The sequence below is a fragment of the Rhincodon typus genome, unplaced genomic scaffold, assembly GCF_021869965.1.
Source record: "Rhincodon typus isolate 14 unplaced genomic scaffold, sRhiTyp1.1 hic_rhity00014441, whole genome shotgun sequence".
Taxonomy (NCBI): domain Eukaryota; kingdom Metazoa; phylum Chordata; class Chondrichthyes; order Orectolobiformes; family Rhincodontidae; genus Rhincodon; species Rhincodon typus.
In genome coordinates, this window is record NW_025980079.1 from 1 (window position 1) to 5824 (window position 5824).

The 5824-nt window shown below is 44.8% G+C and overlaps 1 long non-coding RNA gene across 1 annotated transcript; it reads left to right on the forward strand.

Moving 5' to 3' along the window:
- Positions 1–1929: 1929 nt before the first annotated feature.
- Positions 1930–5640, forward strand: LOC125482663. Its single transcript, XR_007261719.1, has 3 exons — positions 1930–2022; positions 2912–3005; positions 4781–5640. It is a non-coding gene; the product is annotated as an uncharacterized LOC125482663 (long non-coding RNA).
- Positions 5641–5824: the final 184 nt, after the last annotated feature.

Below are 5824 nucleotides of genomic sequence, written 5' to 3' on the forward strand. Positions count from 1 at the left end.
GCAGACAGAATTGAAGGTCAGAGACGCAGACAGAATTGAAGGTCAGACAGCTGAGAGTGGACAATGAGATATGTGCAGAGAGCAAAACTACTGAACTGGCATGGTTTACCAGCTTCCAAGATGTAGGAAACAGGACAATGGGGTCTATAAAATCATGAGAGGTATTGATAAGGTAGATAGGTGACAGCTTGTCCCCAGGGTAGGAGAGTCTAAAACTAGAGGGCATAGGTTTAAGGTGAAAGGGGAAAGGTGCAAAAGGGTCCAGAGGGGCAATTCTCTCACACGGATGGTGGTGAGTGTCTGAAATGGGATGCCAGAGGTAGTGGTGGAGGCGAGTACAATATTGTCATTTAAGAAATATTTGGACAGGTACATAGATGGGATAGGTACAGAGGGATATGGACTAAATGCACACAAGTGGGACTAGTTTAATTGTGGAAACTGGGCAGCATGGATAAGTTGGACCGAAGGGCCTGTTTTGATGCTGTAAACCTTAATGACTCTGTTATCCGGGTAAGCGTGAGGTGCTGCATTTCGGGAAATCAAATGTTAAGGAAAAGTATACAGTTAATGGCAGGACTCTGAACAGCATTGATGTACAGAAGGATCTTGGGGTTCAAGTCCATAGCTCCCTGAAAGTGACCATGAAAGTACATAGCGTGGTAAAGAAGATATATGGCATGCTTGCCTTCATTGGTCGGGGAACTGAGTACAAGAGTCAGGATGTCATGTTGCAGCTTTAATAAGCCTTTGGTTAGGCCACATTTAGAGTATTGTGTTCAATTCTGTTTGCCACATTACAGGAAGGATGTGGAGGCTTTGGAGAGGGTGCAGAAGAGGTTTACCAAGATGCTGCTTAGATGTATGAGCTGTAAGGAGAGGCTAGAAAAACAGGCGTTGTTTTCTCTTGCACAAAAACAAAGTTGCTGGAAAAGCTCAGCAGGGCTGGCAGCATTTGCGAAGAAAAAAATCAGCGTTAACGTTTCGGATCCAGTGACCCTTCCTCAGAACTGGCTTCAGCAAGTCCAGAACCAGAGGCAGATATGATAGGGGTGTTTAAGGGACTTTTAGATAAGCACACAAATGTGCAAGGAATGGAGCGATATGGACCAATGGCAGGCAAAAGGGATTAGTTTAATTTGTAGTCATGTTCAGCACAACATTGCGGGCCAAAGGGCCAGTTCCTGTGCTTTACAGTTCTATGTTTAATGTTCTCTTTTCACCACCATTGCCATGATTGCTTTCCTATAGTTAACACAGAAGAACAGAAGGAGATCCCTTGCAACAAAAATGGAAATTAAGTTGTTCAGCCACACTATGTATTTTGTTGGTTACAGTTCATGGATATGGTCCTGTATTCCAACAGTTTAGACATCCCCACCCACTGGCCCATTTATGACTCTCAAAACTGTTGAACTCCTTTTCATATGGTGGGCTTTCTTTGACCTGCACCATATTTTGCACATTGGCTCTGGCCACTGACAGGGTCAACTATACAAATCGTCAGCATTCATGCCTGCCTTTTATAAACAGATGGACTAATCTTTTAAAAGTAGCCATTTTTCTAAGTTAGCCCGTCCTGTGTACTTGCGGTTTAGAGTAATTGGACAAAGCAGTATGGCTACCACTCACATGGAGATGGGGCGGGACACCAATGGACTGTGGCAAACCCTGAAGTGTCTGCACCATCCTGCCTCAGTGGGGTCACATGTCCTGGGAAGGGACTTCAGCAGCAACATATGCAGTCCCTCTGCCCACCTCCAGGTGGTGTCACCTTGACTGCTGCTCCTTTGTTGCTCTCCCCCTCCTTCTGCCGAGCCATCTCTAACCATCACACCTCCCTTCCTTTTCCTACCCGATCTGAGTAGCAGATACGTTTTGATGGTAAGGGGGTTAAGCAAATGCTGAATTGTTTTCTACCCTTTTAAATGTAGGAACCACCTGGGTTTGCTGATGCTTTGGGGAAATCGTCTGCACATCAAGCTAATGAGGAGCTATCCAGTACTTTCATAACACAAACAGGTAAATGTGTTGTCTTTACCATAGTCATGAAAGGTAGTTCCTCTTTGAAGTTGTTAGGGGGTTATTGAAGTAGGAGACATGCTTTCTACCCACAGTCTTTGGTTCTTGTTGTAACATTCTCCTTGATAGCAAGATGGTCGAGGAGCAGAGACACCCTGAGCTCTATTATGTTGCCTCACAAGGTACCTCTGGTTCTAAGACTATAAGGTCTTGTCATTTTTCTGCTGTGTGCAGGTCTTGGAGCCAAGTAAGGATACTGTGAGCTGTGAAATACGATATCATGATAGGTATCTGGAAGTGATTACAATGCTGTAGTCAGACTATTGATAAACTACAAAAATTCTGATCGAGTCGTTCTTAGTTGTTAGCTAGACCCCCCTCGTTAGTTTGTGTTTCTTTTTTCTTACGGTTCATGTTTAAACGTAGTTGTTTAAAAAAGAAATTGGTACCCATTCATATGATCGGACAGTCATGGAGATAATAGACTCTGTATTCGTTGGTTCACTGACCAGCCAGCGAGGACTTTTAAGTGTTGACTTGAACTGTCATGTTTGAAGGAAACGAAAGGCTTTCTAGTAACTGGGTGTTTTGAATGTCATATTGGGAGTAGTTTCTCTCTTTGACTCCAATACTACGGAATACTCTGTGGATGTGAGTAAGTTCATTTGAGAGGCTTGTGAACCTGGGGTTTGGGTGGCTGCCATGCAGTATGTCTGCCTGTCTTACTGCGCTACAATTGCATTGTGCTACACCATCGATCTAGTGCTGATGTATGTCTTGATGGCAGGAGGGTCCCATCTCTGTGCTGCAGTGCAGTTGGCCAGTGCAGTCCCTTTCTACCTGAGAATGTTAAATATCCGTTCCGTTTTCATCATCGCAAATAATGTAGGTGCTGACAACAGGAACCAGGCCACTGTGATCGACACCACAGGAAGCATTAATTCCTCGGGATCGAAACCGCTTGCATCTTCATATCCCAAAAGGTAATGGACTGTCATTTTAACCTGCATCCTTGCTTCTTGTTACTTCCTTCTGCATTTGTATACTGAAGTTACAGCTTTTAATTTGCATAATTTTAAACAGTTTGTTTTTACATTTCACGGTTGTCTGTTGCCTGCTTAGTACACCTTTATAAGCCAATTACTGGAACAAAAACAGAAGTTGCTCTAAAAGATCTGGCAGGATCTGTGAAGGAAAAAAACAGAGTTAACGTTTCGGGTCCGGAGACCCTTCCTCAGAACCGGACCCGAAACATTAACTCTGTTTTTTTCCTTCACAGATGCTGCCAGATCTGCTGAGCTTTTCCAGCAACTTCTGTTTTTGTTCCTGCCTTATAGCATCCGCAGTTCTTTCGATTTTTATTAAGCTAATTACTGGAGGTGTGCTAGACAACATTCAACTCTGTTAAGCCTTTACATAATGTGAATGCTGGCGTCTGGAGAGCTGTCATACTGGACTGGGAAGTGTTGAGTCTGTTTCTCTCTCCACAGAGGCTGTCAGACCTGCTGAGTTTTTCCAGTAATTTGTGTTTTTATTTCTGTTCAAGCCTTTGTGTGCTGAATACCCTGGAAGTCACCAAGCGACTTTCTTCCACACTCCAAAGAATATAGACAATGAGGTGACTTTTTTGAACCATACAGGATTTTTCGGGGACTTGATAGGTTAGATGTGGAGAGGTTGTTTTCCCTCCTGGGAGAGTCTCAGATCAGAGGACATCATCTCAGAATACGAGGTCACATGTTTAAGACAGTAATAGTGAGGGTTTTCTTCTCACGGAGGGTTATGAATCTGTGGGATTCTTTACTGCAGAGAACTGTTGAGGCTGGGTCATTAAGTATATTCCTAGGAGACAGATTTTTAATCGGTAACGGAATCAACAATTAAAAGGAAAAGGCAGGAAAGTGTGTTTGCCGATTCTCATCAATCGTGATCTCATTGAAGCCAGGCGACATGGTGGCTCAATGGTTAGCACTGCAGCCTGCCAGCGCCGGGGACCCGGGTTCGATTCCACCCTCGGGCGACTGTCTGTGTGGAGTTTGCATATTCTCCCCGTTCTGCATGGGTTTCCTCTGAGTGCTCTGGTTTCCTCCCACAGTCACAAAGATGTGTAGGTTAGGTGGATTGGCCGTGATAAATTGCCCATAGTCCAGCAATGTGCAAACTAGCTGAATCAGCCTTGGGAAAGAATGTTCCAGATGTTGGGGAACTAGGGGCCACAATCTAAGAATTAGGAGTAAGCAGTTCAGGACTGAGATGAGGAAGGATTTCTTCAATCAGAGTTGTGAACCTGTGGAATTCGGTACCACAGAAAGCTGTTGGTCAAGAGGGAACTGGATGTGGCCCTTGTGGCTAAAGAGATCATGGGGAGCGGGTGGGAATGGGACACTGAGATTGCACGATCCTATAGAATGGTAGTGCAGTCTTGAAGGGCCAGTAGGCCTCCTGCACCTATTCCCTGTGCTTACGGGAATAGGGTAGAGATGGTTGGTCTGGCTGGGATGCTGTTTGGAGGGTCATTGTGGACTCGATGCTTTGAATGGCCTGCTTCCACACAGTACAGATTCTGTGAATGGCAGAGCAGACTCGCTGGGCTGGATGGCCTACTTCTATGTCTCGCACTGTTCAGGGAGTCACTCACATACCTATTAATGTGGAACTTTTTCTACAGATACCAAGCCATCTGAAGTTCAGAGCAAAGCAGAAACAAAGCATTTACACTGTGCCCAGCTGATCATTGCTTCAAATCTCTTCTGTTTAGGATACTCTGCAACACATCATGCCCACGACGTGTTTTCTTGAGCGCTAGAAAACTGCGGACTCTCTCAGCCTGAGTTACCATTCTCCCCTCTGTGTGCTTCAGTTCCCATTCCAGAGAGTTGAATACCAAACCCAGGCAGGTATTCCCAATACAAAACGGGGAAATGCTGCACTGTCGAAAGCACCATCTTTTGAACAAAATACTTCCCCAAGGCCAAGTGTATTTTTTTTATTTCTTCACAGGATGTAGGTGCCCAGCACTTATTGCCCATCCCTAATTCCCCAGAGGGTAGTTAGGAGTCAGCCACATTATTCTGGAGTCACACGGAGGCCAGGCCAGGTCAGGATGGTAGATTTCCATCCCTGAAGGATATTAGTGAACCCCGTCAGTTCTTCCACAGTAGTTCCTATTAGGCCAGATTATACCAGATTTTTATTGAATTCAAATTTTGCTATCTAATACGACGGGATTCAAACTCATTTCCCAGAACATGAACTTAGGGCTCTGGATAACTGCCAGTCCAGTGAAATTACCACTAAGCTGCCATCTCCCTTTAACCCTACATTGCACAGGTGAATGCCTAAGATCCCACTGCTTTGAAGAAGGGCAGAGAAATGGTTTTGGTGTCCTGGCCAACTCTAATCCCTCAACCCAATACTTCACAGCAATATATTGTGAATTATTGTCTTGCTGTGCACAAGGCACAAGTTTTCTACATCGTGACAATACCTACTGACTCCTTTGAAACTACTGCGTGAGCTATAAAGGATAGGACCTGAGTTCATTATGTATATAAATGCAAGTCTTAGTTTTTCTTTTCATTGTGTTGGAGGGCTTGAACTATAAGGAGAGGCTGAATAGGCTGGGGCTATTTTCCCTGGAGTGTGGGAGGCTGAGGGGTGACCTTCAAGAAGTTTATAAAATCATGAGGGGCATGGATAGGGTGAACGGCCTTTTCCTTGGGGTGGCAGAGTCCAGAACTAGAGAGATAACAAGGTGTAGAGCTGGATGAACACAGCAGGCCAAGCAGCATCAGAGGAGCAG